We start from the raw sequence: 23401 nt of genomic DNA, 5'->3' as shown, positions 1-23401 counted from the left end.
CTCAGGAATAAAAACCATAAGTAAAAATGGAGGCGGCCCTGAAGACTTCTTGATTTCTCTTTTATGGCTGCTCTCCTGTTTGCTGATGGATTCTTTTAACGAGTAAATTGGTGACCTCTGTGCTTTTTTAGGTGTTCAATTTCCCATTTGTCTCTTCCTTGTGTATAATTTTCCGTTCCTTATCGCCTGCCAGCTCCCACAACAGCTCATGAACGTGCCTGACTTGTGTTTTGTATTGAAATAGTTTATTGCTTTCAAAATACTGACCGTGGCTGGGTGTAAAAATTCAAGTAGCGTGTGAGCTTCAGTCTGCTGCTTCTGTGGCAGTAAAGTCAGACTCTGAGTTAGGCTCCATATCCATAAGGTCTCTTGCAAGTGCAAACTGAGCTGAGGTGCTGCCTGTGGGAATGCTGACCTGGTATTTCCCCTCAGTATTGAGGGGAAAAAAAAGTGTTGGAGGAGATGCAGGGACCTTTCTGTATCATCAGACCACAAGACTGGTTTTGTATCTCCATTTGAATGTCCAAGAAGAGATGGAAAACAGAAGATGGGAGTGATTTTCACCCTTGAGGTAGCGTATGCCTCTTGGTGACAGGGATGGCAGGCTGGCTCTCCGGTTTCTAGTTCATCATTCCTACCTGGTCATTAGCCACCAGGTCTAGTAGGTTCAAGTATCGGGTTAGTCACTGGGGGTACTCAGGGCAGAGTTTAAACCTGATGGAAATTACAGCAGTCAAAGGTGCAGCACCTCAGACCTGAAGTTGTTCGTTATGCTTACCTGGAAATGTAGTAGTGAACCCTTGGTGTATCTGTCCTTGGCAGTTCCCCTGCTTTCTGTCCTGTTTGCTGCTTTGTTATAGATCTCTACTGGAAAGGCTTGGATGAAATGAGTACCTGCAGGAAAAGTTTTAGGGAATATTGGGAAAAAGAGAACAAACTTGCACCGGAAAAATGGCTTCAAAGCATGTGATAAGGGGGAAAAAACATGCATGGTTCCAGATATTGCTGGAGTAGGAGAAGAATGGCATGGGATCATGAATGGTGCACTGGGATGGGAGCTGGGAGACCTTTTCCCAAGGAGCTGTGGAGCTGCTGCAACTGGAGTTGCCCATCCAGGCTCTTTGCAGCTGCAACCATGTCTTTGTGGTGGAGCTCTGAGCTCAATCTGTGCCTTGCTATCAGGAAAGAAAAAACAGGTACCTTTTCTCAGCTTTGAAGTGTTTTTGGTGGTTTGTTTTTTGTTGTTTGTTGTTTGTTTTTTTTTTAACAGTGAAATCTGGATTAGAAATCCTTTGATCAACTTGAAGCTCGGTAGCTTAATTCTGTTCTCATAACAGATTTGCTTTTCAAATACTATTTTTAAGTTCAGAGTTCTGAAGAGGAGTATTTCCTATTGCTGCCTGTGACAAGTACTAATGCTCCCAGTTCAGTCCTGGAGCTGGGGTGTGCATCCCAATTTCCTGATGGTTTTTTGGAGCTTCAGCCGCCTCCGCAGGGTGAAGACAGTGCTGATTGACTGCAGGGTTGTATTGCTAATGACTATAAACAGCAGTTCTGACTCACTGGTCATGGAAGACAGAAGTACAATCAAATATTGTGACTATGTTAATTTGTTTACATATAGGGAAATTTATGTAAATATCGGCACAGATTAGTTTAGCCCATGTTTGCACTTGTGTTCGGTACGCTGGGGCTGACATTGGGTACTGCTGAGGTCACAGAGAATTTTGCTGTTGAGCTTAGCAAGTCTAGGATTTAGCTTCTGAAAGTTTAGAGGCACAGTGGTTTTTAATACTGTTAAATGCTGTAGAAGAAGGATTCTTGTGGCTTTGCATTACTGTGATCATAGATGTGAGGAAGGAGAAAATAAGCTGATAACCCGTCTTTCTGGTTGTCCTCTTTAGAAGATGTACGGCTCCCCTGCACACCTGGCTTTTGGTTGTTTCCCAAATTCAACTCCCCCCATCCCTTCCTACAGTCCCTACCTCCCTCATACAGACTGGGGCTTGCAGGCACCTTGGGTTTAGCATGGGCTGAAAATCAGTGTTGAAAAAGAAGTTCAGAATAATAGTTGGCCACCATGATGCCTGGCAAAGGAGGTATTCATAGAATTGTAGGATGGTTTGGGTTGGAAGGGACCTCAAAGCTCATTTCATTCCAACCCCCCTGCCATGGAAAGGGACATCTTCCACTCGGCCAGGTTGATCCAAGCCCTGTCCGTCCTGGCTGTTGGAATTCCATATTGGCTGATTCTTTTCAGTTTAGGGTAGGAGCAGGGCCTGGGGTATTGTATCTTGGTGGTCACCATCCAGAGCTGGTATCGAGAAGAAGAATAATGACCTGGGAAGTGGGAACAGTGTGTTCTTGAGTGTATTGAACAGAGAGGTGTCAAGGTGGAGGGTTGGAGATGAAATGGGAAGAGCTAAACGGCTGATGGCACAAGGCTGGAAACGTGAACAGGAGAAAATGAGACATGGACTAACAAAACCAAAAGGTTCTTGCTGGTGAAAAGGAAGTTGTGCAAGGGCACACGTGTGCTTTGCATTGCTATCTCAAGATGGATGGTCAGAGGGCAGAAATGATCAAATGCTTCCTCCTCCTGGTCTTCATATGGTGTGTATTATGAATAAAAGCTTTCTGAGTGAGAGCTGAGGGCCAGAGCTGATATCTGTAGGCTGTGATGGAGGGTGTTGGGCTTTGTGTTGCTTTTCCTCTTTGTGCACCCTTCTCTTTTAATGGGTGACATATAGTTGGGCTGGATTCAGCGAGGAGATTCATCACTTGAACCATGCTGAGCAGCAGCACAAGCTATGGGCAAGACAGAAGAGGAAAGAAAGAATTTGGTCTCCAGTTAGGGTATTTCTACAACTCTGAAATACTAAAGATCAGCCAAAAAGCTTGTAAATATTCCAGTTGTGAACTGCAGTGATTTTGTTTAATGTGCTTTAATGATAATCCTGTCATCTTTTCCAGGTGGATATGTTAATACTTCACTTTAGAGCAGTATTTATTCTGATCTCTGGCTGTACCCCTTGTTTGTCCCCTAAACCATGTCTCTTTCTACCACAAAGCAATTAGATAACTGGTGTTATGGCATAATAATCACTACTTGTGTTAGCTGCCCAGTTCTCAGCTGTGCTGGTTTGTATTCTGGTATTTGGTTGCAAGCCAGACAAGCAGGTAAGTACATAAAAAGCAAAGCAACAGCAAGAGGAAAAAAAGAAATTGTATTTGATTAAAATCCATTTCACTATGACACCTTAAATATAGCTAATTGATTGTGTGTTTTGGGGGGAGGACTAAGGCTACGGATGAAGTTTTACAGATGAACCTTCACTTCTTGAACCTGGGATGGGGGTTGAGGGAAGAAATCACAGTCTCATCATGGCACGGACACGGTGTTGGGAAAGGGGACAGCGGCCGACCCCGCAAGCACCGGCTGTGGGAATACAGTGACTCCTGATTCCAGTAGCTTCTCCTGGTTAAAGGTCCTGCTTTGTGCATGGAGGCTTGTTTGTGTTTGTGTTCTGTGTCCACCACCCATGCTGTCTCGTGTTACGCAGTGACCTGCGAGAGCCAAACCAGCATGAATTTCCGCGGGGTTTCGTGTTGCCGCTTGTGTTGGCACACAGCATATTTGACAGGAGAAGTCCTGGCAGGACACCAAAGGACAGGAGCTGGCTTGTAGGCCAGCAGAGGTAATGGAGCACTGTGCCTGCTGCAGTAGGGCTTCGTATCCAGGAAGAAATGCTTTAGTGCTGGTTTTGAGAGGGAAAGTTCATGTGTGCGGTATCTGCAAAGTCTTAGGCAACAGACAGTTGTTTTGTGGGGGTCCTCTTTATTGGTTTAACATTTTGAAGAGTTTCTAAAAAGTTCTTAAGAAATTCCTTGGTTAACTTCACTTAAGAATTAAAATGATTTACTATGGAGCTTCCTCTTTGCCAGCGCTAACACCATTTCCTGTTTTAGTTTGCTCTTCTTAAATTTCCCTTCAGCACATTACTAATTGTGTTATGTTGGTGCAAGGAAACTCCAGATGAGATCAGGTGTTGTTTTGGAAAGCACAGTCTTGTCTTTTGGCGGGGGGATTGGCTTCCCAAGGCTCACAAGGTATGGAGGAGCAACCAAGGGTGAGTGGGGAACAGGGGAATGGACAGGGGAACCCAGTAAGTAGCCCTGTGCAGTGATGATCAATCCATGTTGACTTGCTGTGTTGCACTTACTACAACTTTAGTTGCACATTGAATTGAAGAGGAAAAAGTTACCCCTGTATTTGGGTTGGTGTAGTAGAGAGCATTACGTGGTGGTTTCACCTTGACCTGATCTGTATTCCTACACCCCTTCCCAGGTAACCTTGGTTTCTCTTGAGTGCAGGATGAAGTGGATCTTTAGTCCAACAGAATGCAGTTGTTGGGAATAATTCTGCATTTTCAGCTCATCTTCAAAGTCTTGTATGGGCTTGTGAGGTCTGCCTAGGATGGCTTGGGGGATCGGGGGATTCCACTGCAGGCCTCCTGCAGAAGGAGTTGCTTCTTTATTTGTTTCTTACATCCTCTGCTGAGCTTATTGGATAACAACAGTTCTGGAAAGCAGAGGAATATAATTAAGTTTAATGTCAAATTAAAAAAAATTTTTTGGGGGGGAGAGGGGTGTTGCCTGTCCTTCATTTCTTTACATTGTTTTCTCATCTTCCTCTCAGATGAGTGCCAAAAGAAGTGCTGGTATTCCTGCAATCTCTGAGGAATGATGGATTATCATCTGTTAAGGGACTGACTGTCTAATTGAAATAGTGAATTTGGAGCATGCTGTGAGCGCACTTGCTCCTTGAGTGTTGTGGTGTACAAGTGCTTGCTGGAGGGAAAACTCCTTTTCATGTTTATACACTTAATAATTTGTTTTGGTGAAACATCCTTATTTTTAGTCTCTTTTAAGCCAGCAGAAAAATTAATTTACTTTTAGAGTTGGTCAATTTTTTTAAGATTTCACTTCTTTCCCCCGAAGTCTGCAAAATAGCATTTTTCCTCATGTTTTCTACTCATCTATGCACAGCCAATCAGAATACTATTTTTTAGTCCAAATGTAACTTTTATAGTAATCTGATGTTCTCCATCAGATTCCTGCCTTGGCTGAGGGCAGCCTGTAACGACTGAAGTGATCAGCCAGGGACTCTAAGCACTAAGGGTTTGTAATGTCCAGTCACCCAAAATGCCTCTGTTCTTTGAGTTGAGTGAGAATACTGGGACCCCATGCCATCCCTCAAAGTCCCCTCCTCACTTTTAATGCCCACTAGGTTTGGCTGAGGTTTGCTGCCAGTTTATATGACAAAAATGTCTGTGTAGGATTTGCAGATTGAGTCATGCCTTTGTTCTGGGCATGCAATTGAACAAGTGTGGGTCTAGTCCATGATAAGAACTCCGCTGTTTCTTTTCTGTGTTTTTGTCTTTCAAACAAGTTACAGAATCACGGAATATTCTGAGCTGGATGAGACCCACAGGGATCATCGAGTCCAGTGAATTATCCATACAGGGATCAAACCCACAACCTTGGTGTTATTAGCACCATGCTCTAACCAACTGAGCTAATCTCAGGGTCCACATCAGCTTTTTTTATAAGAGAATGCTTTGTAAACCAACTACAATGTATTTTTATTCATTTGATGTGAACATGAACAAGGATACAAAACAAAAGACAAAGGCAAGCATATAAGAAAAGACCTTTAATAAAGGTCCTGCTTCTGTGAATTCTGTTTGAAGTGAATGGGAAGCACTGATTATTTGTGTGCATGTGTGTATAAACATTTTTTTCATCACAGAAACTGCTGCTCTCTAGTGCTAGGAAATGGTGTTTGGGAGTCAGAGGCAGTGGTGGATGGCCATCTGCTGCGCACCACGTGGGTGTGGGTTTGTGGCTGCCCATCTGCAGCTCCCACCCACTTCTGCTGCTCCCCCGTTACCAGGGGCTGTGCTAAACCCTCTGGGTAAGATGACTTGCACAAAGCATTGAGTGCTGCCATACCTGTGTCACTCTTCATGCTGCTTGCTCCCAGTCCCTGCTGCCTCAAAGGAGATGATGTACCCTGGGCAGGTGTGGAGCAGGAATGGTGTAAATGCACACGCCTCTGAAAAGTGACCCTGATCAAAGGGACAGGTGTCCAGGGGTATTTGTAACGTTAATAATAATGATGTTTATTGAATAGAATCATAGAATCATTAAGGTTTAAAAAGCCCTCTGAGATCAAGTCCAGCCGTTCCCCCAGCACTGCCAAGGCCACCACTAACCCATGTCCTTGAGTGCCCCATCTACAGGTCTTGTAAATCCCTCCGGGGATGGGAACTCCATCCACCACTGTCCTGGGCAGCCTGTGCCAATGCCTGATCACCCTTCCAGTGAAGAAATTGTCCCTAATATCCCACCTAAACCTCCCTTGGTGCAACTTGAGGCCGTTTCCTCTTGTCCTGTCACTTGTTACCAAGGAGAAGAGACCAATCCTTACCTGGCTGCACCCTCCTGTCGGAGTTGTAGAGAGCGAGAAGGTAATAAGGGTAATTAAGTAAGTAATAGGACCTATGCAGGTACAGTAGGGCAGATTGCAGGACAGCTGTAAGTGCCAGTGTCCCCTGATGACCCTGAGATTAGTGTTGGTGACAGACAGGGACACTGCTCCAATTCCAGGTTAGGTACCTTTTGCATGTTCTGAGTTAATTAGTGATTTATGTGCAGATTGAATTGGATTGTTATAATTATTCTGGTGATGGTGTCTAAGGAAACGTGTAGAGGTCTGTAAGGATTTTTGGAGAGCAGGTGGGTGTGGTGCAGACAGACCATGGCAACAGTGGGGCTGGGCTTAGGCTTGGTTTCTGCTGGCTGCTTAGCACCAAAGCCTCGCTGACCTTTAACTTGCATTTTCACCCTCCATTTAAATGTGTTAATTGGCCTTTAGCCAAAAGATGTTGCTGCTGAACTTGTGAGAGGTGAAAGTCAATCTAAACCATGTTCTAACATTGTACATATTCAACCATTTCGTCTAAGGTGATCTTCAGAATCAGGATGCAGCTACAGCAGCAAGTCTGCTCAAGCATCTCCTGTGGGCTGGAGCTTTGGAAACCTGTCTTGGTTGTGTTTTTCATGTCAGCAGTTCCTCTGCTCTCTGTGGCTTTCCGTTCTCCTTTGTCAGCTTTGTGAGGGAGCAGGCTTGAGGCAGAAGATAAGTGGAGACTAAAATGAATATTTAAGCACTTCTAGATGTATTTCACTGACAAATAAAATCACTGCTTGATTTCTGTGGGAGGAGCGTTTGCCAGAGCCTTGCCAAGTGCTCCAAAAAAGGAGCTGGAGAATTTTAAACACAAACCTCACAGCATTTCATGGGAGTTTATTCTGTTGTTTCAGTAGTGACTCATCTCCAGAATCATCTTCACTGTGTATATGTGGGGGAAAAAAAGCACTGACAAAGGTCTCAGAGCCACCGACAAAATGCAATGTCCTGTTCAATTATTGGTTAAAGCACCTGAGTATCTCAAGCCTTTAGGCAATTTTGAGAGTTATCCTGGCAAAAGATGTTTGCAGTCAAACCTTGTTCACTTTTTGTTAAAAATCCTGAATTTTTTAAAGATGTGGGATGAGAAAGAAGTGGTGTAGGTATATATAGAGAAAGAAGTGCTAGGTATGATTCTCTGGATGGACAGGATTGTTATTTTTGAAACCTCAGGAGTTGTTAGGACATCACTTTTTCCTTTCTGCACGTCACATCTTTGGCTAAATGACCTGAAAATTAAAGATCAGCGTTTCAGTGTGTTTGTTAAATGCTTCACTTCCTGAGGTGGCCACTCAGAAAGCCGAGGGCTCCCATCTCGATTTTCCTCCTGCCCCTACTCATCGTCCTCTCAAGGCAGCAATGAGTACAAAAACAGGAAAGGGAATGATAAAGTGTGGGAATGAAGTGAGTGCTGAGTTAGCAATGCCAGGAGGAAACGGCTCTCTGGTGGCAGCCTTGCTTCTGGTGAAGAATAAACTGGAGGTGAACTGACTTAAAATACTTCTGAAAATGGAGTTCCCTCCCTTGTAAGATTTTTCTGTGACCTCTTTAACAATTTTTTAAAGCAATGAAGTAGAAAGTGTGCCCGTTGTGTTGACTGGATAATGGCATTAGTGTTTTAGCAAACACCTACAGAGTATATATGGACTAAATTATCTAAAGGGCTTGTTAACATATCATCTGCATGCAAAAGAAAGTGATGGTGGTGATGGAGGCTGCTTAGAAATGATGTGAAGGACTGGTTCCTCTGTGTGGTGCTTCTGCATGTGAAAGCTGCTGCTTTTTCCTTCAACCCTATTTTTTTCCCCTTCTATCATTCCCCAGATATTGTGCAAATTGTTAGAGTGATGTTCATTTTTTTCATAATATTCCCCCATGGAATTGCTAGAAAAACAGAACATGGTGAAATGTTGCCTGGGATGTGAAAGTCTGGTACTGCTTTACGGCCTGACCAGAGCACAGAGCCTGACCCCAGGGCTTGAGGGGACTGTCTTGATTCATCGCATGTTGCCATGTTCCTTTTGGGTGGGTGCCAGGGGGTCAACACAGATGCACTTTTTGTTTTTGACTCTTCCATGTGGCACTAACATTTTCCTCTTCAAGAGCAGCATAATGCCAAGAAGGAGTGATGTCCTTTCTCCATGTTCAAATGAGTCCGGCACGGTTAGTGAGTCCACCGTGAAGGTTCGGGAGGAAGGAGGGCGTCTTGTGAATGCTGAGAACAGTGCCAGCCTTGGTTCTGGATGTGAGGAATCTGAGACAGGGCCATCACGTCATCTTTTTTGCTGTTTTCTGGTTTCACATTTTGACTGAAAAGAAAACAAACCCTTGAGCACAAAACTCCAGACCTTTTGGAAAAGGTTGTCTGGGTGAGAAGCAGCTTTACTATGGCAATTTCTTCCTAGAAGGAAATGTCCTTCGGGGATCCTGCTCCAGGCGTGGGGGCTGTGAGCACGGTGGGTTTGTGTGCTTGGCTCCAAGCGAAGAAAAGCCAAATTGTGGGATATGGGCACCTGTGTCTCTGAGCAGAGAGATCCCAAAGGTGGTATGTGAGAAGGGAGGGTGTTTAACCAAAAGGCTTGGAAATAAAACCACTCAGCCCATGTCCCTTCTGGTTTTTGATGTTGGTCTGGTCCCATGAAGAAGGATTTCCTAAAGATCTCCACAGATACATGTAGGACTCCTTTTGGATGCAGCATGATCAACCTGGTCTGGTGGAAGGTGTCCTGCCCATGGCAGGGGGTTGGAACAGGATGGACTTTAGGGTCCCTTCCAACCCAGACTATTCTGGGATTCCACGATTCTGTGATTTTATGGTAGAAATTAGGATGAAGTCTTGTACTGCATAAACCTTTTCTAACAAATTTGAAACGAACCGTTGAGAATGATAGCAAACATATGGGAAGCTATGAAATTATGTATTAGAAATGGTGTATCCCCTAGGTTCACAAAATTTTAACAAGAGAATGCTATGAAGATCAACATGATTTAATGGTTACCAACTGATGACAAGGGAGCTTTCTGTAATAAAATAGCTGCCAGTAAAAATGGAGCAGCAGATTTGGGTTGCCTCACTGAGAATTGACATTACTTGAATTTAAATAAAAGTATCCTACGTAGTGCAGAAACTGTGAGTACCGATTTGTGCCGTGTCCTTATCAGCTGTGGAGAAGATTGAGGAGGTAAATTCAGTATTTTCCTGTCCAGCCACAAGTGTCCATCTCTTGGACAGGGGACTGAGATGGTGCCTTTTCTTCTTAAATTGTGGATTTCCGGAAAGCTTCCAAAGCCAGTCCTTTTCCCACAGAGGCTAGTGGAAGATGTGCTTTGAAAAGAGTTGTTGGTACTTTTTGCTTTTCTCTTTCTTTTTGTTGTTTTCTCCACAAAAAATGTCCATTGGTTTTGAGGAGGTTCTTTTCTCTCTGTTGTCATTTTTTTGCTGTTGTTGTTTTGAAGGACTTAAGACTTTTTTCCCTCTTTTATCATAGGAAAATTTTTTAAGCTACCCGGCCAGTGCTTTTGTGAAGTTCATAGGGCATGCGAAATAGTGGTAGAGCAAAACCGTCCACCAGTGAAAATTCTTGATCTACAGAACATGTTGTTTCTGAGAAAAGTTGAGTAATGCTTGACTTGATTTTGTTTTGTTTTGCTTTGGTTTCTTGGCTTCCAAATCAGTGTTGAAAAATACCTGCCAACTGTAATTATTTTACTGGAAGTTTAATTCAAGGTCTAATTTTACTGGAAGCCCGAAGGAGGGGAGGAGACCAGAGCTGGAGAATGGCATCTGATGTTGAATGATGGTGATGTCAGACATATTTAAGATAAATGAACTCATTTTTAATAAAATAAACATGTAGTGCTGCTTTTGGTCCACAGTAGGCCATGGAAGTACTTGTAGCAAGCCAGTCACTTCACTGCTGGTCCAAAAGCCTTTGCTGGTAGTTTTGGTCATCTTCCACCAGACCCTCTTGGCACATGTGTAACTTTGAGCCCTCAAGTTGTTGTGGTGGAAGTATGTGTGTGTTTGAAGTGCTTTGGCTGAAAAGAAAATCAGTACTATTCTGATAAGGAGGGGGAAAGTATTAAGTTGCCTAAAATAGTAACTTTCTTCATGGGATTCAGATTTGTTGTTAAAAACTCACTGTTGTATTGGTATTTCTCCATTGGGGAGCCTCCTGAAGCAATTTCAGCTTTTCCACGTGGGTCTGCAAAAATCTCCATTATCTGAGTTTTTTCTTTAAAAGAAGGGCTAAAAAAGCAGCTTTTCAGAAGGAATTGGCCCAAAGAGCAGGCTGTGTGGGGAAAGTATCCAGTTTTGTCCATATTTCATTATGCTCTGTGGTGGAGCATTGCAGATGTGGAGGCACAGAGAGGTCACTCTTGTGAGACAGGTGGGTTACACCTGATGGCTTTGCATCCAGCAGAAAAACAGTAGTTTATTTTCACCCCCAAGAGGAATGATTTGAGAGGAACCATCTGTCTCTCTTACCATTTGAGTTTTCTTGATACAGTTCTCCTCATCCCTCTGCAGTTCTCCTCCCTGTGTTCAGCCAGGGTCATGTTGGGGGGTCACTTCATTGAGTGAAAGATCAAACCCCCATTTCAGACTGCTAGATCTTTTATTTAACTTTAATCAGCACTTTATGTAGTGTAGGCATCTTCTGGCGTTGCTGCCCATCCCAAAGCCCGTGAGGAGTTTTAAGGGCAATACTGATACTTGCAGAGTATTTCTGAAATTGGAGAGATTATAAAGGATTGATGGTTCAGTTGTCCTCTGTGGGAAGCGTTTGCAGAGCAGAAGGGTTGTGGCAGGAGCAGTTAACGTTGTGTTTTAATAATTTAGGCAAAAATGTTTGGGAACAACGCAATGGGAAACTATTTTCATGTTGTTCTCAGGGGGAAAATAACAGCCATCCTGTGTGCATTGGGCAGGACAGTGATGGTGCTGGGCACAACACAGTTTTGTAGCTCACTGGGAGAATGAAGAAGGAAGAAGGGGAAAGGTGAGGGATCAAGGGAAAGGGGACTCTCTGCTCCCTCACCCACTTTTTCTTCAAGGAAAAAAAAACCCAAAGCAATAGTTTTTCTCAATTTACCTATTGAGAATAAACTTGAAAGGTATTTATAAACCACAGGCTTTATCTGATTTGTCTAGTTAGGCAAATCAGCAGAATCTGCTTGGGGAAGGAGTCAGGGAGGGTATTGCTACGTTTTTTTAAACTTCAGGTAGAATCTTTAAATTAGAGGTTGCTGCAAGTCCCCTCCAGCATGTTTCATATAACTTGATATTTACACACTGAAAGCCTGTCTAGACTCTTACCAGTTGTGTTTATTATATACAGCGTCAATCACTGCGTGTCTCTCCTTGTCAGTTTGTATATATAACACTTATCCTGATCTATCCACGTCTCCCTTTTCCCCATAAAACTCCCCCCAAAAGGCTTACTCCCTTTTTCCCATGAAGCTGCTCATGCCAGGGGCCTGGCAGTGTCCCGAGTATCAGTTTTGTCCATGAGCATGACATGTTTTGCTGATGCTACAGGTTTGCTGCATCGGCCCCAAGTGAGTAGATGTGGTTGTATAAACCACCTGTCGTGGTTTAATAGGTTGGAGGGATGGGGAGGAGAATCAGGTAAAGGTAAAATCTGTGGGTTGAGATAAGAACACTTTAATACTTGAAATAAAGGAATAATGATGATAATAATAATAATATTGTAATGAAAAGAGAGATAATAAAAAGAGAGGAATACAACCCAAGACAGTCAAGTGATGCCCAACACAGTTGCTCACTGCCCACTGACTGATGCCCAGCCCCAGCAGTGATCAGCCCCTCCTGGCCAGCTCCCCCCAGTTTGCACACTGGACATAACATTCCATGGTCTGGAATATCCCCCTGGCCATTTGGGATCAGCTGCCCTGGCCATGCTCCCTCCTGGAGTGCAGTTCCTCACTGGCAGAGCCTGGGACACTGGGAAGTCCTTGACTTGGGGTAAGCACTGCTCAGCAACAACTAAAACACCGACATTATTCTCCTGCTGAATCCAAAACTCAGCTGTGTACCAGCTACTAAGAAGAAAATTAACTCTCTTCCAGCCTAAACCAGGACACCTTCTTTGGAGCTGGGGGTGATTCCTTGTGTTCAGGGCCTGAGGCTGATCTATTTTAGTCTGGAACCCACTGCAATTATTTTTAGTTGTCTGGTTTTGCCCCTGTGTAAGGATGGGAATTGTGGTACCCTCCATCTTCTGCGTGGTTCCCTCCATCTTCTGCAAACTGGTCCTGATGCCTGGAACAGGCAGCATTTTATAAGGTCTGGATGATAGCAGTCATAGTGTTCCTTGTTGAACCTGGTTTGAGTTTTTCAGTGTGTTCTATAGAAGTAAAATTAGTTTGAGTAGGAGTTGCAAATTGTCTTCAGTGTGACCTTGTGCTGGTGTTTGTTTATCTTCTGTTTTCTGCTTTAATGACAGGCTCTTTGGAGGAGACTGCCCTTGCTTCGTGTTTACACAGTGTCCAGCACAGTGGGATTCTTTCCCATGCTACTCCTACTTCCTACAGATATTCAAGTAATAATGACATTGAATACTGCTCTCTCCTTTTCTCTTCTCTCCTCCACAAGCTGATTTAAACCGTTCAACTCCTCCTTTCTTATCTGAAACCCTATGAATTGTGCCTGGAATTGTTCTGAGCTTGCTGCCTGTTTGGTAACAAGGAACACTATTTACTGACATCCTGGTAAATCCTTTATATTAAACAGGAGCATAAGCTGTTTGCTGTGTTCTGAGGACTTCAAGGAGTCTTGAACAACAAACAGTTTTCCCTGTTTCTTTTCTAAATGCTGAAATATTTACTTCTTGTCTCAGTTTTGCAGAGACATCCTTCACAGAATGTGTATTTAAAAAAGAAGCGAATCTGAAATCTGTGGAGAAGGGATTAGAAAGTCAAATTCCAGTTTGGAAGGCAGATATATTTATTCTCTGTGTTCACACTTGTTTACAATAGATGGAGCATTTGGCTTTTTTTCCTTTATCCCTTGCTGCTTCTGGAAGTACTTTGCGTATTTAATTAATTAACAGTGTCGCGTTTGAATTATTTTCCACTAAATTTTTGCTTCCCATTATCGATCTCTTCTCTTCTGCTGTCATCTGAAACTCTTCCTTTCAAGCACAAGAATTAGGGAAGCACTGGAGATGCTGTTTCTGCGGACAGTTGTGAATGCAGCTTTCCCAGCAGCAAAAGGCAGAACAACTGCACACACTTCCAGTCCCTGTTTTAGTAACTGTGTGAGTGTTTGTCCTTCTGGGGCCAGGTGCTGAGGAATGGAGTACCTTGTCCTGCTTATCTGCCCAGAGCCTTGGGAAGGAGCTCCTTGCATTCCCATGGCACTGACCTGCCTGGCAGTGCTGCTCAGTCTGGAGTGTGGCAGTGAAATCTCTTACTGCCAGTGCACTCCAATGGTACCATACACAGGAACTTGCTTTTCACGAGTGGCAGAAAGCAAAGGCTGGTAGTGAGAACTATAACAATTTATTTTCTCTTTTTAATAGAAGTGTTTTCCTTCCATTACTTACAAACAAAACACATACACACAAAAGAGGCAGATTTTACTTCCTTTTTGGGATTGGAAGCCTACCAAAGCACTGATAATTGGCCTTATTGACATTTTTCCCAATTGATTTGAAGCAACACAATTATTTTTTTTCTCTGACTGTGTTCAAATTGTGCTCTATGAAGATTACACGGCCTTTCTCTTCCTGGCCTGTGGAAGAGCAGATCCCTCTGTCACAGGATGTTTTCCCTGTCCTTTGCTGCCCTGCTCTGTCACAGCCAAGGTGCAGTTTTCTGATCCCTTCATTGGCACTGGAGGGTCCTGCTTCAAGCTGTGCAGTACAGGTAGCTTGTGGTAACCATTCTTTATACAAGGGACAGGATGGTTGGAGCATAAATCCGTGATCCCAACTATCCTGGTGTTAGGATTTCCTGGAGCAGACTGATAAATGTGTCATTGTGGAAGCACATCTCTGCATCTTCATCTGGAGTCACAACTCATGAAACCGAACTCATTGGTTTAAAAAAAAGATATATAAAGGCTTGAGGTAAATATATATAAATATATAATTAAATATAAATATATATTTCTATATAAAGGGTAAGGGATCCAACAAGATGATTCCCCACCTCTCTTCAGGGAAGTTGTCTTCACTGTCTTGAAAAACGTCTTGGTCAAAACTTACTAGACAAAAAGTCCTACCAAGGATGCACAAGCCTCCATCTATTACAGATCATTTTCAACAGAACTACCATGCAATAAAATGTTTGTATAGAGTTAAGAGTGGTGGGGTTTTCTCCTCACTTGGATTTTCAATGTTACTGAATTATAATAGCACCCATTTTTAAACCTGCTTTTGCAGCTTGCAGTCAGTTTTCTTTACTGAATTTCGTGCTTATACACTACATATAAATGCAATATTTTCATTAATGATGTGAGTGGTGTCCTAAATATCTTCATACACCGTGTTTGCACATCAAAAATGGTTAACCTTCATTTCAGGGGTCTGATATTTCTTTAGCAAGAAAATAATTGAATAGTATGAGTACATGCTCCTTCTGAATACTGAAGGGTGCCCTGTTGTAAGAGGAACTCAAGTGCATGTTAAACAACTGCAGGCAGATCTATTTTTTAATTTAACAGGAGAGCTCATTTGAATGTTTTCCCGAGGGAGTGCCACTTCAGTGAGCGTGTTGGTTGACTTGTAAGAACTAAAACACTTCTCTCACAAGGGAAGCCCTATGGGATGTCATGCTGAGTGGGGATGTTGAAAATTGTGTGTATTTGAATTTTTTGCATACGGGTTCGCTGTCATAGTAAAGTTTTGGAGGAGGCAGAAAAGGAAGATAATCCTTGATCAGGTCTGAAGTCCCTCTCCAGCTCTCTTGGAGCCCCTTTAGACACTGGAAGCATGTTTTCCAGTGAACCTGAGGCTTGTGCTTCTCTGAGGATTTGAGATACAGGAAATAGTGAACCCCAAAATGCTGGTTTTTTTTTTTTTTAAAGTTATAAAGTTAGTAGTATTTTCCACCCTCTCCTTTTGTTCACCCAGCCCGGTACTGCCGGCAGCGAGCATGTCTTGCTTGTGCCTGGAATCCAAATGCCATCGTTGTGGTTCCTGAATGGGCTCAGACTCCTTCCTTTTGAGGGAGCTTCAGGAATCTGAGAAGACGTTTAATTTGCAATTTCAATTTATCATTGTCTGTGCAGAGCTTTTATTCTCTTCTCTGCCTTCCTGTTACATGTTTACTCTTCACAACTGGAGCGCCGCTGGCTCTGCAGTTGGAGCTCAGGCTGTTTGGTAAAGGAAGGGGGATTTGGGTGTGCTTTGGGTTTTTTTCCTGAAATACAAATTGCTTTAGAAAATAGATAATGTACTGAAAAATGCTTGTATGCCTCTTGTACAATTATATCTGTGATCTTTGCGGAATCGCATCTTACTCCATCAGCTCTGCAAACACTGGTTTTTCCAGTAAAAGTGCTTTTTTATTGCATTTAGAGGTTGTGCCCCTCACATGTCAGCAGTGATCACCCATTTGATCATTATACTCATGGCAGTTGATGAATATCTCCTTTCATACCATTTGGCTCATAAGAGATGATTTATAAAGCAGAATGAATGAACGGTGCTATCGTGGGGCCTGGAAGGTATAATTTTTTTAAGATGCTATGTTAAAATGCATTTTACCAAGTCTGCTAATATTTCTTCTTATTATGGTTTCCTGATTGGATTGCAATAGCATTCAGACCTTTAACTGATGCTCCCCAGCTCTTTGCTCACCTTCAGGAATACTCAGGATTCTACAAACTGAACAGGACGTGATGCTTTTCCCCTGAAGAATTTCTACTACAGGCTTTTTTCTTGGCAGAAACCCAGCTTTTTCTTAAAAATTATAGCTGCACTTACACAATGAAAAAAGCAACACATTTTTCTTGATCTTTTTGTTCAAGTACTAATGATATAATTTGTATAAAAACCTCAGACTTCCAATGCAGCATATCACCATTTTAAAGGATAAACCCGGGGTACTATTTTTTTTAAATGCCATTAAAAACATCAGAAGCGAAGGGGTCCAACATATATACAGTTCTCTAAGAACATCATTCCTAGGATAGCCAAATCCCTAAAGCTTTAAGCTTCTCTTTGATCCAGGGGATTAGTGGAGATTTCCATTTTTGCATGGCAATTTTTTGGGCTGTTAAGGATGCACAGACGAACTATGTTTTCGTGGGAGATGAGTCAGGTAGGAATAATATTACTCCCAGTCCTCCTCCACTGGTTTGCCCAAGCAGTTCTCAATAGGTTTGGACATCCCACCTGGAACTTTATGAATGCTGAGGATTTATGATGCAGCTGCTGATGGGGTCAGTGACAGACACGTTCAGGTGGCATTGCCAGGAGACCTGTCTCATGGCACAGGGTTGGAGCAGGGGCTCTCTGGTGAAGGCAAAGTTTTTCTTCACCTTGGGTAAAACATTTGGGTGATATAATACAATTCTTTGCAAGGGGAATCCTTAATCCCTACTGGAATTATTCTCTTGCCCATGTTGTGTTAGAAGACAGTGGTTTTTATGGGGTTGCAGATTTTTATAGAAAAATTCCACCACATAACTCATGCTAGGATAGGTGTGGTTGGTCTTTCATCATGTATCTGTGGGGATACTTCAGGGAGAACAGGTTGCTCATGATGAAAGCTATGGTGAAAAAGGCTGCAGAGACACCAAGAAGGGGATTTTCAGGTGCAAGGAGAAAAAGGTGAATAAGAGATATTAGTGGTATTTAGAAGATAGATGTTTTGTAGGCCAACAACATCTGTATGTAAGAGAAGGAGTGATTTGTATCAGCTGTTTACACACTCGAATTGGTATTTACAGTATAAAGACTGTAATCTGCTTCTCTGTAATCTGCTTCAGCAGCATCTCTTCAGGTAACAATCACGAGCAAGGCAGGAATCATGTTAATGGAGTCAGGGTTCGGCTCTCGGGTGAGCTGTGGCTTTGGAGAAGCTTTCTCTCAGGCCAGAGCTGTTATAAATTTAAACCTAAATGATAAAATAGCATCAGGCTAAAGAAATATTCAAATAAAGAGTAGGAACTATCTCAAAGGATTATAAAAAATGTCATCTGCTGTTTCCATGTGTGCTTCAGGAGCCTCGGAAGTGGTGTGGATGTGTTCGGCTAGAGCAGGGCTGGGATCCCAGGGTGACCTCCCTTCTCCTCGGGTGACTGGGGATAAGCTGGGGTAGGTTTGGTTAGCACAGGAGGTCAGTGTTTTAATTTGCTCTCCTTCAGTGCTACAGTCACTCTTCATCTTCTCTGTACACCCCCACATCAGCATTCTTTGTCAGACAGCTCTTGGTACCGGACTGCTGAAATGAGACAAGTTACTTTGACATTTGAGGTTGTTCAAACCCAATGTTGTAAATAATTTACCTCCACTAGGGCCTTACAGTCTCAGCAGGTACGAATCGAGGAGGTCCTTGGTGAATATTTCATCATCTTTTGGAGGGGCTGTTGTTGGCAGGGACTAAAGCAAAGAAATTCAAGGTATGTGCACTCAGAGACAAATATTTGTGGGTGCAGAGAGAAGTTGTGTGAGAGCTTCCCATCAAGCTCCACATGTTCTTTTGTTGTCTAAAACAGGAAAACAAAACGCTCAGCAGATGAGAGCAAAATTTAAAGCAGGGTAAAACCAAGGAAAAACCTTTAATACTTTTTTGTGATTCCAAATTGTACTGTTATCCTGCTGTTTTGATAGAATTATCTGTTAGTTTATTTGCTGCAAGGGATAGGATATATCACATTCAAGGCCAGGTTGGACAGGGCTTGGAGCAACCTGGTCTAGTGGAAAGTGTCCCCGCCCTTGGCAGGGTGTGGAACATGATGAGCTTTAAGGTCCCTTCCAGCTCAAACCATTCTGGGATTCTATGAATGGCACGAGCAAATTCTTTTATTTATTTTAGTTTTCATGTATGTTTTTTCATCCACCATAATGTGAAGCTCCAACTCTAGCTCTACATTTCAGAAAGGATATTAGTAGTATCTGAAGGTTTCTGAACCTATTCTTTACTGTAGGTTTCTCAGCATTTAGGCTTTGTGCCTATCTCCTGCTTTAACATCTTTGGTAACTTACAGTGTGAAAAGTTTTGTTTTGCATAATAAGGATATCGTCAGTGCATAACAAATACTTTGTTTTTAATGGAAAAAAGTAACAAACAAACAAAACAACTTCCAAGTGATACAGTGCTAAAAGTAGCGCTTTCATAGCAGATACCAAACGGATGCTCCTGAAGAGCTGTGTTTTAATTAAAAGCCATATTATTATTTGTTGCAACCAGAGGTGTTTGCTCTGCTGCAAGATATTTCTTTGACACTAGAATGTGATGCTCAGCCAGACATTAAATGTATTAGCAATACTTTACACGTTTAATCTCAGGCTTGAAAGCAGCGTGGAGAGCATAACCCTGACAGGTTATGCAGCAATTTCTTTGCTTGGCATCTGGAATTCTGCTGTGATTTCACGTTTTTTTCTTAACCTGAACCACCAGAACACAACTCAGCAGAGGCTGCTGGCTGTTGCTTGGCATCAAGAAGAAATTGCATAAATCTGAAGGCTTGGGTTGTTTCTGTCAAAAATGAAGTTTCCCAGGATTACTGAAAATTCATCTCGAGTCGTTGCGAGTCCCTTGGCTTAGGGAGCTTGATGTGCACGTGTTGCAGAGGTTATGGGCTCTTCCTTCCCCACCCCATCCTTCCTATCCTGCAAACATTTCTTCACATCTCCTCAGAGGAAAGCTGCAGGATAACAGAATATCCTGCTTTAATTTAGAAGTGCCATACAGTGGTGTTATTTAGGGCGGGGGGAGATCTCATTTGGATTAATATTAATCAAACTCACTTGAGGTTTAAATTAAAGGCGATAAATAAGTGTAGCTTTTATAATCGTGGAAAGTCTTTGCAACGAGTTTTGAAAATTATTTTAAAAAACAGTGTTAGGATAATTAACAGAAAAGTAGTTTTAAAGCTTGCCTTCCAGCCCCTCTGGAAAGCAATTTTGATGTTTAAGAGGATGAGGGATGTTTTCTGCCCTGGAAATGAGCTGGCAGAAGCTCCATCACAGAGTGTTGTTAAATCTGTTTGAGCTGGGAGAGCCTGTCACCACGGGAGGAGGCGGTAAGGACTGGCATTATATATTATATATACATACATATATGTACAGGCACTTACACCTTTGTGACACTTTCATGCCAGAGGGAAGGGTGTAGAGGAGAACACAAACACGTATTCAGAGATACCCACAGCTGCTGCTCAGTTACCCAGTCATGACCTGTACTAGATTTGCCTCATTTACCTCAGAGGGTTGGAAGACACAAGTTTTTCCCTTTGAACCAAGGGTGGGGGTGTCTAGAGGAGCTGAAGATGGCCGGGCTTTTGCCTCCAGCAAGCGGTAATTTGTATGAAACATCTAATGGACTTCCATAAAATGTCTAAGAGAAAAAATAAAACTCATGTAGAGTTTTGCTCTGAAGGTTTTCTAGGCTAAAAGGCCAGTCCAGAATACTTCTTGAAAACAAGAAATTCAAGTCTCTTACTGTGAGGTAAGTGAAGATCAGGTGTGTGGGACCAACAGCAAGTGATCGAAGGGGGAAGAGTCTGTTGCCTTCAGTGCAGGGAAGTGGGAGTAAACATGTATCAGTCAGGATTGTTTTTCAGTTCTCCTTGCTCTGTTATTTTGATTGAGCCTCCTTGTACAAAATGTGATGCTTATTTACAGGAGAAACATCCATTGACAGGGCAGCTCATGGAACGGGGAGTTTAGCATTGAGCTGAAGACTTAATGAAGGGCTGTTAGCAAGGAGCTGTCTGGTAGCATAAGCTGACTGTGATGCTGTTGAAGAATATAAATTCTTCCTTCTTAAGGAATGCATTGGGATGGGCATATGGAACCTCTCATGCTAAGCATGAAAAATTAATCTGGGTAAACAAGATCCCCTGCTCTGTAGGAACTGGGGAAGAGGAGCAGCAGCTCATGGGTCTACTGATAGTGCAAGATGCTCGTGGGGTTTTCAGCAGAGATTATTGAATGAGACAGGCATAACATGCAAGAGCTGTCTTGCATGTTATGATGCCACATCATGACAGCTCTTCTGAGTGTTTTCCACTGACTAGAACTTGCTATGAAATGGTGCTATGCCTTCAAGAGGGATTTTTAGCATTTGTGAGTTCTGTTGAATTACAGCCTATCAGGGTGAAGCCTTCTGGTTGTAAGACCAGTTGACTGTTGGTAAAAATGAGCAAAGTGTATGTGAGGATGATTGCAAGAGATAATCTTGATCACCAAAATAAAATTTGAGTATCTGTTATAGCTCATCTTGCTGTAAAAATCAGTACAAATGAACCTTTGGGCTGTTTTGATTTAGGTTTTTTTAATATTTTAATTCAGTATGCAGAATGTCCTATGGTGAATAATGAAATGAAGGCAAGAAATAAAATATCTCAGTGCCAATGTAGCTTTATGAGTTATTTTTTGTCACGTTTTCACTGAGTTTTCTGAATCCCAGTGAAACATTGTCATTGAGCTGTCTACAGTAAAGCCTGGGTCACAGTTGTGCATTATTCCTTCTAATCTGTGTTGCCTCGTGCTTGTCAAGATAAGTTTATTTCAAGTTCAGGCAGCTCAGTTGTCTGGCTTTTCTCTGGTCCCTTGGGATTGTGCAGTTTTCCCTAGTCTTGATTAATTTGCACAGTTAGTGCCACCCATCATGTGTAACTCTCCCCTGGCCACTCCTTCCTGGGGTTTAGCCCATCTCTGTATTTAAGGAATAATGCTGGTGTGGAGGTTTGTTTTTTTTTTCATTGATGAAATGTTTTACTCTGTGATTGGAGAGGGATTAATGAGAAGTAAATGAGGGCAGGGAGGCTGTAGGAACACTCACCAGTCCTGGGTTGGGCTCTTGATCTGGAGTGTTCCTGGAGGAATTGTTTCCTTGTGCTGACATTTATTGAAGCCTTTTGAGGGGAAACATGCTCTTGTGAAGATTTCCTTCTTCTTCTCCCTCTGGCAGACCAGGTGACTGTCTGAGGTTCCTTTCAAGCCACTTGCCAGGTTTCTCCAATAAAACCCCTCCAAGATGCTGTCGCTGGCTTTTGAACATTGGAGTAGCAGTGACATTTTCTTTATCCAAAAAAACCAAGCACACTGACTTCCCTCACTGAAGCATAAAATTTTTTGATTTAACATCTTTCTCTAGTCGTTTTCGGACACTATTATTCATTAATTTTCATTTCAAACCCTTGTAAGGCCAATTGATCTGTAATTTTCCAGATTGTTCCAGAGCGTTTGCCACTCTTCCCTCTAGCTGGCTTGGATGGCAAGTGGAGTATTCTTCCCTGGTAAATTTTGACTAAATCAATCATTCAGTGTTCAGGGGGGCAGGGCAGTGTCACAGGGCACTCTGCACACCTCAAACCCCGCCTGTGAGACACCCATTCCCTCCTCACTGCGGCGGGCAAGAGGTGATCAGGGCAGTGTATTTACTTTATGCCTTTAGCTCAATTTGCTAAAATAAACAGAATTTATTCCTACTGAAAGTGAGGTTCCTGCCTGCAATCTGCTGGCCCGTTTTGGAGCCCCTTGTTTTGATTCCCAGTTATGCCATCCCATGTCATTGGTATTCTGGGAGGGTGTGTGGCCGCTCGCAGGGAGCGAAATCCTCGGGGCTGCGGGGGGAGATCGCCAGCCTGGGCTGGCTTTTCACTCTCAGACCATTGAGGGAAGCTGAGCGCCATGGGGAAAATACAAAAGTGTGGGATTTTATCATGTAAAATTGGATTACCTGCTCCCCTCCTCCTGAAAAGGTCTGCTGTGCTCTGAAATACCAGTCTGGGGTTTTATACGCCGATAAAGGATCTGTTAATGTCCCTCTCTGAGGTTGTACTTTGCCTCATATAAAATCAGATCCTTTTTTCCCCCCTTAATAAGGCACTTAAGCATCCTTAAATGAAGATTAATGTTCCATTACACTTTTATCAGTTATGTTATAGACTGAAATGCTCTGATCACATGCAGATTGATCTTATGTGTCAAATAATAGCAAAAATCAATACTTTTGTTGGGTTTTTTTTTAACCACTATATCTACAGAAATGCTTGTTTGCATCAGGTAACTCCCTTGTTTTATTGGATCTCTGTCTGGAGATCTGTGTGTACCAGGAAAGTGGAGTACTAGGGTGGAGATGTGAAGCTCTTGGTAAGCCCAGCTTTAAACCCAGGGCTCTGTGAGCACCCACATCGTTCCTCCTGTCGCATTTTAGGTCAGCATTATTATTTATTTTTTTAGTTCAGGGGCCTGTATAAGATCTTTTTATTGCCTAAAAAGAGAGGAGTACCCAAGCTGTTGGGGTTCCAGCTTCCGTTCCAGCTGGTGCCAGCTGGCAAGTGCCCGAGGAATTGCCAGTCCTGGTTTTGCATCTTGGCTGTATTTAAAGTTTGATCTCTGGTGCTTGCTCAGAAACTCACATTTTGGGAGGCTTGTGAGGGGAGTTGTTACCATTTGGGTATTGAAGTCCCAAGTGGCTGTTTTGTGCAGATCCTGAAGGTGATTAAGGCTGCCTTCCCAAGGTTTTTGCTGCTTTATTTTTTCCTTGGGTAGCTGTTGATACCTGGTATTTTTGCCCTGCATCCACAGTGGGAACAGACTGACTTAGCCCTTCAAAAACCATCTGAATTGTGTGATTCATGTCAGCTGAGCACCTTCCAGAAGACAAAGTTTCTATGTTTAATTCTTTCACCTTTATACTTTTAATTTCTTTCACCCA

General features: G+C 42.7%; 1 protein-coding gene across 3 annotated transcripts in view; it reads left to right on the top strand.

The window, feature by feature from the left end:
• The window catches only part of C9H1orf21 (chromosome 9 C1orf21 homolog), a 113715-nt gene that overhangs the window by 10267 nt on the left and 80047 nt on the right, over positions 1–23401 (top strand). Inside the window, exon 2 of one of the 3 annotated variants that reach the window (XM_064664071.1) lies at positions 4700–4789. The exons of the other annotated variants lie outside the window; for them this stretch is intronic. The gene's annotated coding sequence lies outside the window, so the exon portion shown is untranslated. The remainder of the gene's footprint in view (positions 1–4699; positions 4790–23401) is intronic. 3 annotated transcript variants of the gene reach the window in all.

Source organism: Pseudopipra pipra, chromosome 9, assembly GCF_036250125.1.
Source record: "Pseudopipra pipra isolate bDixPip1 chromosome 9, bDixPip1.hap1, whole genome shotgun sequence".
In the NCBI taxonomy this organism is placed as follows: Eukaryota; Metazoa; Chordata; class Aves; order Passeriformes; family Pipridae; genus Pseudopipra; species Pseudopipra pipra.
The sequence above is the reverse complement of the archived record's forward strand: the minus strand, read 5'-3'. Positions and strand labels throughout refer to the sequence as shown.